The sequence below is a fragment of the Salvelinus fontinalis genome, chromosome 5 (assembly GCF_029448725.1).
Source record: "Salvelinus fontinalis isolate EN_2023a chromosome 5, ASM2944872v1, whole genome shotgun sequence".
NCBI lineage: Eukaryota > Metazoa > Chordata > Actinopteri > Salmoniformes > Salmonidae > Salvelinus > Salvelinus fontinalis.
The window spans coordinates 28,303,749-28,317,222 of record NC_074669.1 but is presented as its reverse complement, the minus strand read 5'-3'; the positions used below and the strand labels follow the sequence as shown (position 1 = coordinate 28,317,222).

At 45.4% G+C, this 13,474-nt stretch overlaps 1 protein-coding gene across 2 annotated transcripts in view; it reads right to left on the bottom strand.

Moving 5' to 3' along the window:
* The window catches only part of LOC129855434 (volume-regulated anion channel subunit LRRC8C-like), a 37,570-nt gene extending 36,521 nt beyond the window's left edge, over window positions 1-1,049 (bottom strand). For both annotated transcript variants that reach the window (XM_055923087.1, XM_055923086.1), the window contains exon 1: window positions 671-1,049. The gene's annotated coding sequence lies outside the window, so the exon portion shown is untranslated. The remainder of the gene's footprint in view (window positions 1-670) is intronic.
* Between the last annotated feature and the right edge of the window lie 12,425 nt (window positions 1,050-13,474).

Here is a 13,474-nt window from a genome sequence, read left to right as displayed (position 1 = left end):
GCTGACCTTAGAGCCGAATTTTCTCCTTGTTCAACTTCAAACCACATAATAGGTCACAAAACTTTCCCCCAAAACCATAAACTATTCCCTCTAGACAGGATAGACAAACTCAAATCCATTAGTAAACTCGGCTATACAGTATAAATCTAATCTATGGTGTAAATTCTCGCCTTGCATAAATAGGCCCTAATAGGCTACTGCTAACCAATTATTCATATGGCCTGTGAAGCCATGGGGTGGAGAAGAACATTTTACAACTCATTTTATATTATTTTCTTTTTGGGAAGAGGGGGAAGAGGTGGGGGTATATGTGATATCATTATCCAAACTCGAGAAATCGCCACGACTTCCTATTTCTAGCTTTTAAACAAAATAATAAAACATAAACTGTGTGTGTGTGTGTGTGTAAAAAAAAAACGAATTGAGATATGTGGCGTATGCTAAAACTCAATATTAGTACCCTTCAGTAGCGGTGCCAGCGATGCAGGAGGCTCGGGTTACATGGGCTATACACAGGCGAAAGTTATCTGTATCGCTTACCGGCAACAATGTGTGAGCTAATTTACAGTAAAACCCAAATACAGTCCCGGACAATGTAACGAAAAGCATATCGTAAACATGGACCGTTACAACCAATCATAAATGAATACAATAACAAAATGTACCTTACCCCTAGTGATGTCCGTCCGAAAGCCTAGGTTCTATAGAAGACGTCGATGGGTCTTTTTTAGAACAGCGGCGATCATGTCCTTGTGGATCTGTGCACCGTGTTCAGTAGGCCACAGAAAAAACAGTGTGAAACGTTCAATTAAACGTAAACTGTGTTGTTCTGAACGATCAGTTGAAAAATACGTGAGGAGTGGGAGAACGCTATAAGCATGGCAGCTGCCTTTGAATACGTCACTCATTCCTTCAAGCCACACCCCGGCACACCCACCAAACCGTTAGCGCTGTCCTTTGGCCGTCCCTACCCTAAACCTAACCTTAATCCCTATCCTAACCCTAATCATAAACCTTACCTAACCATAACCATTGTACATTTCGACTTCAATTGGGTAGAGATGTCCCAAGGATCCCAAATAGCATGGACCCCCACCAAATGGAGAAAACGTACGTAAAGTATGTTCAAGAACGTTGAAGAACGTTTTGGGGAAACGTGTCAGTGCAAAACGTAACTCAACGTAGCAAACATTTAATGGACCTGAACACACCCCTAGTGTGGTCCTCCACTTTCCGTTATTTCTGACTGCGAGTTGCTGTAGTTAGCTCAAGGTTACTGTTTGTGATGCACGAAGACTACTGACTGACGCGGTTTGGCTGAAACTGAGTTATTCCGCTGCTCTATCGTTCGCTACGTACTTCAGTCAGACTGCCATCAATTAAGTCGTTTGTGGTGATGTAAAAATACAATTGAGAGATATGGCAGCCCAACCTCACATTACATTTGTGCATGTTGGATATGGAGGAGTACATACTGAGTAAAACGTCTGAATTCTTTGAAATGTTTAAATAATGTCATGATTTTGGTTGGTAAATTGGATATCCACAAAACGAAATGTTTTTAAATCAACCCCCTGCTTTAAAGTGTTTTTGATAGACTTGTTTTTATTTAAGTCTCTGAAATGTCTACAGTCCAATATTATAACAAATTAATTTCTGAATCACTGTCACATTTTATTTTATGTTGTCATGTTAGTATTTTATGTTCTTGTCAATTCTTGAACTCAATGATGTCTGATTGCAATATTTGATTCAATATAATAAAAAATACATCAGCGATTGGATCATGTCTCAGCAATCAGAGTATCAATGACAATGACAAATTTTAAAAATGCCACTTTACCCACGTGTATTCCTGCTCTGGCTCAGCCCATCGGTTTCTGGGACCAATCAGACGGTCTAGCATGGAAGAAGAAACTAACATCCGTGGGCATGGCATAGCATTTGGCCGGAGCAAGGAGTTTGGGTAGCGAGGCAATGACACGGTAGGGCGGGACTACATTTTGGGCTTGTGAAGGAAAATATTGTAACGATTGGTTGGAACCAAAATCATTTTTCTATTTTTTGGTTCTGACCAGAAGCAGTTTTTTTGTTCCGTTCTCATGTTCCGACCAGCATAGTAAAGTTCTGAACTGTTCGAACCACCCAAAAATAAAGGTCAATGTCGTTCCTCTCTCGTTCCTCTCAACATAGTGTAGTGAATTCCTGACCGGGACTCCAGCCCAGCGACTGTCAAGCCAGCAACTTAATTCGCTATATTGGCGTCTGTGAGGCCATCGGAGAAGCATGTAGGCCTACACGTGAGAAACTTGGTATAGAGAAGCGGAAGTGGGATGGGCTCATGGTAGCCATCCCACTTCCGACACCAATGTAACGGCAAGACATCTGAATCTCTTGACATGGTTGCTAGCTTTTGGGTTACTGTCGCTCCTTTACCCTTTGGGGGAGCGTGTCCACACACTTCTCTATACCAAGTCCCTCACGTGTAGGCCTAAACAAATCTCTGATGGCCTGACGGACGCCATCCCACTTCCGATACCAATGTAGCGAATTCGGATGGTAGCCCCGACTGGGACTTGAACCCCGGTCCAGCAACTGTCAAGCCAACACCTTAACTATTATGCCAAGATGGTCAAACTTCTTGACGAGGTCGCTGGCTTATTAAATGAACCCACCAATTAGCGTGGATAGAGAAGCTTGCTCCAAAGCAGGTTTAGTGTTTTGTGTTGGACAGACAAATGCATGGCGCAAGATTCGACTGGTGGGGAGAGAGCGAGAGGTGTATAAGGAGGGGTCTAGGAAGGGAAAGGAGGAAAGGGGGCTAGGAAAGGAGGAAAGGAAAATAGTAAAAGAAAGGTGGAAATTGAAATAGTGAAGGAAGGTATCTCGGAAAGGAGGAAAGGAAGCTAGGAAAGAAAGGAAGGAAAGGGAGCCAGGAAAGGAAAGGAGGAAAGGAAATTAAGCTCAGAAAGGATAGTAGGGAAAAAAAGGAGGACATGAAAGAGAGCTAGTAAACGAGTAGAGGATAGGAAGCTATGTAAGGAAAGAGAGCATGTAAAGGAAGCTCAGAAAGAATAGGAGGAATGAAGCTAGGAAAAGACAGGAAGATAAGAAAGGAGGAAAGGAAAGGATCTAGGAATGGAAAGGAGATAAGAAAAGGTACTTGGAAAGGGAAGAGAGAAAGGAAAGGAGGAAAGAGAGCTAGGTTAGGAAAGAAAGAAAGGAAGATAGGAAAGGAAGCTAGGGAAGGAAATGGTTATATTAAAGGAGGACAGGATAGGAGGAAAGGGAGCAAGGAAAGCAAAGGAGGGAAGTAAAGTAGGAAAGGAAAGGGAGCTAGCATGATGAAAGAAAGGGATCAAGTAAAAAAAAAAGGAGGAAAGGGAGCTAGAAAAGGAGGAAAGGAAGGGGAGCTTAGATAGGAGGAAAGAAAAGGAGGAAAGGGATTTAGGAAAGAAAAGGAGTTCACCTGTAAAAGGAGTTCACCTGTGTGTCAGAGATTAACCAAAGCCAGTAGATGGCTATCGTAGGCTGTTGGTTTTAGTGAGAGGCCACTTTTATCTGCTACAGGGATGCAGCTGGGCCTTGAAGCGCTGGGCATCACAACATTTAGACTATTACCACAGACAAAAGGGAAACCTTATCAGTGTCTTTGCTTTTATTAGAATATCATAACTTCACCGAATTACATAATAAAAAGACCTACGGAGGAGCAGCTACTATGGAGCAACGTCCCAGAGTAGGACCAGATCTAGCTCATAGAAATGGATGAGCTAGCTCATAGAAATGGATGAGCTAGCTCATAGAAATGGATGAGCTAGCTCATAGAAATGGATGAGCTAGCTCATAGAAATGGATGAGCTAGCTCATAGAAATGGATGAGCTAGCTAATAAGCTTGTGTGTGCAGAGCGGCACCAAAATTAAAAACGTCTTAACCTTTTTTTAGTTAATAAATCCAATGTGAAACGGGATAACTATAGTATTGTAGCGACTCATGTGTTTATATATATTTTTTTAATCCATTCTTTCATAAAAAATCACTCTTTCTATCTCATAATCACACTTGTAATGTTAGGCTACAAAACATACACAGACATACACAGACATTCCATGGTCATGTCACAGAAGTGTGTTGGAGGGAGATTCCAAGATGTAGGAAGTGTGCAGGAGGGCATGGGATAGAGGATTATGTAGTTTTGGTGGAAAAAGTTGTGTGTGTCAATTGTAAGGGTGCACATGTTACTGGGGATCGGAAGTGTCCAGTGTGAGAGGAATCAGATTGAGGTAGCTCGAGTCAGAGTAGTGCAGAAGGTGACGTGTGCTGAGGCAGTGAAGAAAGTGAGGTAGGATGGGTCAAGGGTGAGAGATTGTGAGAGGACCCCTGTGAATAGTAGATCTGTGCCAGCACAGAGGGATAGGCCATGATTGATGTGTATTCAGTGCCTTGCAAAAGTATTCATCCCCCTTGTGCGTTTTCCCTATTTTATTGCATTACAACCTGTAATTTAAATTGATTTTTATTTGGATTTCATGTAATGGACGTACACAAAATAGTCCAAATTGGTGAAGTGAAAAAAAAAACTATTACCTTCAGAAGTCACATAATTAGTTAAATAAAGTCAACCTGTGTGCAATCTAAGTGTCACGTGATCTGTCACATAATCTCAGTATATATACACCTGTTCTGAAAGGCCCCAGAGTCTGCAACACCACTAAGCAAGTGCACCACCAAGCAAGCGGCACCATGAAGACCAAGGAGCTCGCCAAACAGGTCAGGGACAAAGTTGTGGAGAACTTCAGATCAGGGCTGGGTTATAAAAAATATCAGAAACTTTGAACATCCCACGGAGCACCATTAAATCCATGATTAAAAAAATGGAAAGAATATGGCACCACAACAAACCTGCCAAGAGAGGGCCACCCACCAAAACTCCCAGACCAGGCAAGGAGGGCATTAATCAGAGAAGCAACAAAAGAGACCAAAGACAACCCTAAAGGAGCTTCAAAGCTCCACAGCGAAGATTGAAGTATCTGTCCATAGACCTCTTTATGCCATACACTCCACGGAGCTGGGCTTTACGGAAGAGTGTCCAGAAAAAAGCCATTGCTTGAAGAACAAATAAGCAAACACGTTTAGTGTTGGCCAAAAGGCATGTGGGAGACTGCCCAAACATATGGAAGAAGGTACTCTGGTCAGATAAGACAAAAATTGTGCTTTTTGGCCATCAAGGAAAATGCTATGTCTGGCATAAACCCACACCTCCCATCAACCCGAGAACACCATCCCCACAGTGAAGCATGGTGATGGCAGCATCATGCTGTGGGTATGTTTTTCATCGGCAGGGACTAGGAAACTGTTCAGAATTGAAGGAATGATGGATGGCGCTAAATACAGGGATATTCTTGAGGGAAACCTGTTTCAGTCTTCCAGAGATTTGAGACTGGGACGGAGGTTCACCTTCCAGCAGGACAATGACCCTAAGCATACTGCTAAAGCAACACTTGAGTGGTTTAAGGGGAAACATTTAAATGTCTTGGAATGGCCTAGTCAAAGCCCAGACCTCAATTCAATTTAGAATCTGTGGTATGACTTAAAGATTGCTGTACACCAGCGGAACCCATCCAACTTGAAGGAGCTGGAACAGTTTTGTCTTGAAGAATGAGCAAAAATCCCAGTGGCTAGATGTGCCAAGCTTATATAGACATTCCCCAAGAGACTTGCAGCTGTAATTGCTGCAAAAGGTGTCTCTACAAAGTATTGACTTTGGGGGGGGGGGGGGGGGGGTAGGGGGGGGGGGGGTGAATAGTTATGCACGCTCAAGTTCAGTTTTTTGTCTTATTTCTTGTTTGTTTCACACACACAAAATATTTTGCATCTTCAAAGTGGTAGGCATGTTGTGTAAATCAAATGATACAAATCCCCCCAAAATCTGTTTTAATTCCAGGTTGTAATGCAACAAAATAGGAAAAATGCCAAGGGGGGTGAATACTTTCGCAAGTCACTGTATGCTTCAGTAAGGTCGCCTTCTTAGCGTTCATAGCAATGGTTATCAACTGTACTGCAGAAATGGAACAAATCACAGAAAATAGATGTGGTGGCAGCTGCAGAGAAGTACTTGGGGGTATGAGATTTTACTTCAGAAGAGTTAGTGTGTGTTGACTGGTAGTGTCCCGTCCTCTCAGCCATTTGCCTGGGGTAGGATCAGATAGGGTCAAAGTAGTGCAATAAAGTGATTGGTTTTAATAAGTATCGGTTTAGTTAGTAAAGTCATTAAAGGATATATATCTATAATTCAGTTCCCATATAGTATGGATCTATACTATAGTTCAGTTGGGGGCGGTAATGCAACCTTCCTGGATGCCAACTGTCGTTAACCCTCACCGAAGAAGAAGTGGGTGTGTCAAGTCCAGGGGGGGGGGGGCATTTTGACAGGAGAGAGGTGGGAGAAGAAAGATTTTGGTGTCGGGTCCCCCGCCCCTCTTCCCCCAATGGATTTTTTAATACCCGGTACACTAGGTGGGAGCAAAACACCAATAGGTGTAGTCTCCCATAAAACTTTAAAGAATAAGAAGATTTTGGTGACTAGGAAACTTTTGTTAGTTAGAAGACCTAGTTTTCTTTGATGCCGGACAGGTGAGACTTGTCTCAGACTTGTATTGGAGCATTGAGAAGAGGTTTTCCTTTCTGTGGATTTTCTGACACCACCAGGAAAGAACAATGTTTTGGAAGGCTAATTCCATTGTCCATTCATTGTTTTGGGGGGGGTTTGGCTTTGTGGATTTCCTTTGGATAATTCTTCTGAACCGATCAACTGTACTGGTAAGATCAACCCTTATTTTCATTTTTTCCCATTTGGATTAATTGGACTTCTTACTTGGATTCAGAACTGAACTAAGCGTTGACCTTTCTTTTCTTGAAAGTTTGAGACTTTGTTAGCTGTCCAAAGCTGAGCTTTTCATTTGTGTTTCAGAGCCTTACATTGGGTGACTAGAATTTGTGGAATGTTCCAACAGGAATCTGTTCCAAAAACTTTGTAAATAACAAGGATGCCAACAAACAACGCATACAACGTAGCATGATATATTCACCTAGCTAACTAGCTACCGAATAGGCATCAAAACAACACGTAGCTCATTCTTAATGTTTTTCCCAGAGGCGACAGACATTTTTCAGAATAAATGTGGATGAGTGAAAAACTCAACAGAATTTCCCACTCACCTACCTGGTATCTTATTCTGCCGCTATACAACGTTGTATGCGTTGTTTGTTGGCAACCTTGTTATTTACAAAGCTTTTGGAACAGATTCCTGTTGGGACGTTACACAAATTATACTCACCCCCTTACATTTTAGTAGATTTTTGTGGGGGGTTGAATTGATTTTGTATACCATCTGTTTTATTTGTCAAATACACACATTTTTATTTTACTGGGCTGATGGTGCCTGCATCTGATGGTCAATCTTAGTTGAGGGAGAGAGCAGCAGACTGAGGGTCCGCCTCTTAACCTTACTGTCACGATCGTCTTTAGGAGAGAATGAGGACCAAGGCGCGGCGTGTGAAAAATACATCTTCTCTTTATTAAAAGAAGGAAAAAACGAGACAAAACAACAAACAGACGACCGTGAAGCTATATAAACAGAAATGGTGCTGACACTGACCACTACACACTGACATAGACAATTCCCCACAAACAGCTAAAGCCTATGGTTGCCTTAAATATGGCTCCCAATCAGAGACAACAATAACCAGCTGTCTCTAATTGAGACCCAATTCAGGCAACCATAGACTTTCCTAGAACCTACACTCAACCATAGACACAGCTAGACACATTCACTCAACACAAACCCATACACTACACCCAACACCCCCTTTACCATATAACCACCCAAAACCGACAAAACACAAACATTCCCCATGTCACACCCTGACCTAACTAAAATAATAAAGAAAATAAAGAATACTAAGGCCAGGGCGTGACACTTACTCTGCTCTCCCTTTCCTCGGCTGACACTGACCAAAAAGGGAAGTCTTCCAGCTGATGGAGAAACTCGCGTTGCACCGCATTATTTCTGCCTCATGCACAAATTCATGTTTTACTCCTATGAACAGAGAAAGTGAAATATTCCTTGATATGAAAAAAGACCCAAGGCGCTAATAATAACAACAACGCAAGCCTGTCGACACATTCCTACTCTTTCATTACAACTGCAGTGCTGGTTATAGCACCAGTGGATGTAGGAAGAACGCACGTTTTATGGCTTATAAAAGTGTTGAATAAAAAGTGTTGACAGTGCTGAGTAATAACCTAAACATGACCTCACTTATAAAAACAGTAGGTCGTTGCTGTATTTCTTGACAGTCTCTCTCTAGTCATGGTTTTGAAATCTCACAGTATCAACTTTGCCTTAACTTTCTTTTAGGCCTGTTATGTTACTGCAGACACGGTAATCTGACACGGCCAACCGATTGGCCTGCATAGCCATATAGTGCACTTGGTTTGCTCTCCTGGACTGCCGGGAAGGCAGAATTTGAATCTTCAGACACATGAAATGGAAACACTTCGCCTACCCGGTGCCTAGGGCAGCTGAATCGAGTGCACCTATCGGCAACAGCGCGAGACAAATAAATAAAAATAGAAATGCAAGGCTTTATCGTAGTTTAAAAATAATAATTGTTTGGTGATCAACCAGGAATGCCTTGGAGATCACTGGTGATCACTGCTGTAGCCCATCTAGGAATCGATCAAACTAAAATGTGGCCTAATATCATTACATCTATTTGAATCAATTAAAGCTCTCGATAACAACAGAATGGACACAGACGATCTTGTCTGTCTATTAATATCTTACCCTCTCGGGAGGGTGTGTGTGTACATATATCCATATACTGAAGCATTTACTAGACAAGTAAGGACTCCTGCTTGGTCTGTCATCTTCGGAGGCTGCAGCAGCTGGTCCTGGTCTCCAAAGCTGCTTTCTCAGGTTCCTGAGGCGTTCCTCAAGGAAACCAGTAGAAGGACGGTGGTGTCATCCTTGGGTGTACCAAGCATCCTTGAAGACAAGTCTGTCATTAATTAAGTAACTAGAACACTCACGTTTCTCCAAACCTCTCGAGGCTTGCCACAATGACTTTGCCCTCCAGTGTTGTGCTGAGTATTTCCCGAATATTCTGAATATTCATTCACTCACACGCATAGAGTGATCTCAACAAAAACCTTATATTTAGCTATATTCCGTGACATGTAAAGCATCAACGTTAAAGTGTAGGTAGCATAAACACAACCACGTAACATATTGATTTGCATTAGTATACGCATTAAAAGTCCATTTGCAAATTTACACGTCACTTTTTTTCTAATTTCCAAGTTATTACATAAAACTGATCAGAATTCCGAAGATTGCCTAAGTCATGCCAGAATTTTTTTTCTGTGGGGCGATGTAATATGGAGGACCCGGCAAGCCAGCCTATTCCTTATAATGTAAACTCCAACCAAAATAACTTCAAATTAAACTAAATCGTTTGCACTCATCACTACTGATTTCAATATATGTTCAGCCAATATACAAGCAAATAATTGATGAATATATTGTTACAAATCAGCTTGCAAGGTTACTAGCCTGCTAACTTTAGCCCTACAAGCCTGCTAACATTAGCCCTACCAGTGTAGGAGAGTTAAAAAGGTTATTCCATCAAACTTCAAATTATTAGAATTGTACACAACGCAGAACAGAACAACCAGGTTGAGGGTCAGTGGCCAAAGCCCGTGAACAGGAATATTCCAAGTTCAGACAGAAGGGGGGAGGGAGTCAGATCGCTATGATCGCCAGGAGCTTTACTTTTTGTGTCTATTTTTAATTGTTGCGCTACTGGTGCTGCCAGTTGATGTTAGGTAGGCAGCTACAGTAGCTGAATGATGTTAACATCTTCGGGTTTTGTTTCATTAAATGTATTTTATTTCATCTGGGTGCTTGCGTCCCCTACTAACACCCTGGTACTACCCGAACGGGACTCAGTCCCAGAAAACACTGAGAACGTTATGTGCTGCAGATTATCCTTTGTAGAAGTCCATAACGTGAAATAAATAAAACATCCCAAGGTTAATGCTGTAGATATTATTATAAGGGAGTGTGAGACTATTGAAACATGTAACTTTCCGAGTTTTATTTAATATAGTTTACAGAGTGCTAAAAGTGCTGCTGTTGCTAGCATGCCTTTCTGTGATGCAAACGGTTAGCTGAGCTGCCGACTCGTGCTGGCGTTGCATTATGAGAGATGTAGTTTTGGCCTTCTAAGGTCTGAATGGGATAGAGGCGATTTCACGCTGTAACTTGTTTGTGTTGCAGTGTTTTTGTAGATGAGTTGTTGTATTTTGGTACTGTCAACACTGAAATCACCTAGCAATGTATTGGGGATGTGAGACAGGATATGTGTTTTACCTTTCTTCATGCTCCTGTATAGAACAACTTCACATGGTCACATGGTGCATTGGAGACTGATGTGTTCCTGTCCTGTCTTTTCACAATACTATTGCAGGTATGGCTATATTGTCTAAGAATTAAGATTATACATTCGTTGTATTAAGGACTGGTTATAATGTTATACTATGTATGAATGTGAATGTATGTGTAAAGGCTGTCGCTCTCCTCATCCTCGGACGAGGAGAGGAGAGAAGGATCATCAGACCAAAATGCAGCTTCAGGGAAATAAGCCATCCTTTTATTTACACGACGATGGCAACACGAAACACAAAACACTTTCAAATTTACAAAACAAGAAAACGACGTCGACGAAACCTGAACATAAACTTATATATCTAAACATAAACTCATGGACAGGAAACAGACGACATCAAAATGAACGAACAGCCAAACAGTCCCGTATGGTATCGACACGACACAGACACGGAAGACAATCACCCACAAACAAACAGTGAGAACGCCCTACCTAAATATGACTCTTAATTAGAGGAAAACACAAACCACCTGCCTCTAATTAAGAGCCATACCAGGCAACCCAAAACCAACATAGAAACAGATAACATAGACTGCCCACCCAAAACACATGCCCTGACCATAAACACATAAAAAACAACATAAAACAGGTCAGGACCGTTACAGAGCCCCCCCCCTCAAGGTGCGAACGCCGGGCGCACCAGCACAAAGTCCAGGGGAGGGTCTGGGTGGGCAGTTGACCACGGTGGTGGCTCCGGCTCTGGAAGCTGTCCCCACACCACCATAGTCACTCCCCGCTTCAGTCTTCCCCTCCCAATGACCACCCTAAAACTCACATCCCCTAAATAAACGGCCAGCACCGGGACAAGGGGCAGCACCGGGACAAGGGGCAGCACCGGGACAAGGGGCAGCACCGGGACAAGGGGCAGCACCGGGACAAGGGGCAGCACCGGGATAAGGGGCAACACCGGGACAAGGGGCAGGTCCCGGCTGATAAACTCTGGCAGATCCTGGCTGAGGGACTCTGGCAGGTCTATGCAGGCTGACGGCTCTCGACGCTCATGGCAGACTGACGGCTCTCGACGCTCATGGCAGGCTGACGGCTCTCGACGCTCATGGCGGGCTGACGGCTCTCGACGCTCATGGCGGCCTGACGGCTCTCGACGCTCATGGCGGCCTGACGGCTCTCGACGCTCATGGCGGCCTGACGGCTCTCGACGCTCATGGCGGCCTGACGGCTCTCGACGCTCATGGCGGCCTGACGGCTCTCGACGCTCATGGCGGCCTGACGGCTCTGGCTGCTCATGGCTCGCTGGCGGCTCTGGCTGCTCATGGCTCTCTGACGGCTCTGGCAGATCCTGTCTGGTTGGCGGCTCTGGCAGATCCTGTCTGGTTGGCGGCTCTGGCAGATCCTGTCTGGCGGGCGGCTCTGGCAGATCCTGTCTGGCGGGCGGCTCTGGCAGATCCTGTCTGGCGGGCGGCTCTGGCAGATCCTGTCTGGCGGGCGGCTCTGGCAGATCCTGTCTGGCGGGCGGCTCTGGCAGATCCTGTCTGGCGGGCGGCTCTAGCGGCTCCTGTCTGGCAGACGGCTCTAGCGGCTCCTGTCTGGCGGATGGCTCTGTAGGCTCATGGCAGACGGGCGGCTTTGCAGGCTCATGGCAGACGGGCGGCTTTGCAGGCTCCTGGAAGACGGATGGCTCAGACGGCGCTGGGGAGACGGATGGCTCAGATGGCGCTGGGGAGACGGATGGCTCAGATGGCGCTGGGGAGACGGATGGCTCAGATGGCGCTGGGGAGACGGATGGCTCTGGCCGGATACGGCGCACTGTAGACCTGGTGCGTGGTGCCGGAACTGGAGGCACCGGGCTAAGGATAAGCACCTTCCTACTAGTGCGGGGAGCAGGGACAGGGCACACTGTATTCTCAAAGCCCACTCCATAACTGATGCATGGTACCGGCACTGGTGACGCCGGGCTGAGGACAAGCACATCAGGATTAGTAGGGGGAGAAGATACAGTGTGTACAGGGCTCTGAAGACGCACTGGTAGCTTAGTGCGTGGGGCCGGAACTGGAGGCACCGGGCTAGATACACGCACTACAGGGAGAGTGCGTGGAGGAGGAACTGGGCTCAGGAGACGCACTGGTAGCCTAGTGCGTAATGTAGGCACTGTAGGTACTAGGCTGGGGCGGGGAGGTGGCACCGGAAATACCGGACCGTGGAGGCGTACTGGCACTCTTGAGCATTGAGCCTGCCCAACCTTACCTGGTTGAATACTCCCGGTTGCCCGACCAGTGCGGGGAGGTGGAATAACCCGCACCGGGCTATGTAGGCGAACCGGGGAAACCATGCGTAAGGCAGGTGCCATGTATGCCGGCCCGAGGAGACGCACTGGAGACCAGACGCGTTGAGCCGGCCTCATGACACCTGGCTCAATACCCAATCTAGCCCTCCCAGTGCGGGGAGGTGGAATAACCCGCACTGGGCTATGCACTCGTACAGGAGACACCGTGCGCTCTACTGCGTAACACGGCGCCTGCCCGTACTCCCGCTCTCCACGGTAAGCCTGGGAAGTGGGCGCAGGTCTCCTACCTGCCCTTTGCCCACTACCTCCTAGCCCCCCCCCAAGAAATTTTTGGGAATTACTTACGGGCTTTTTGGGCTTCCGTGCCAGACGCGTTCCCTCATAGCTCCGGTTCCTCTCTCCGGTAGCCTCTGCTCTTCTCAGTGCCTCCAGCTGTTCCCATGGGAGGCGATCCCTACCAGCCAGGATCTCCTCCCATGTGTAGCAACCCTTTCCGTCCAAGATATCGTCCCATGTCCATTGCTCCTTCTTTTCCTGTCCCTTACTCCGTTGACTCCGCTGCTTGGCTCTGGTATGGTGGGTGATTCTGTAAAGGCTGTCGCTCTCCTCATCCTCGGACGAGGAGAGGAGAGAAGGATCATCAGACCAAAATGCAGCTTCAGGGAAATAAGCCATCCTTTTATTTACACGACGATGGCAACACGAAACACAAAACACT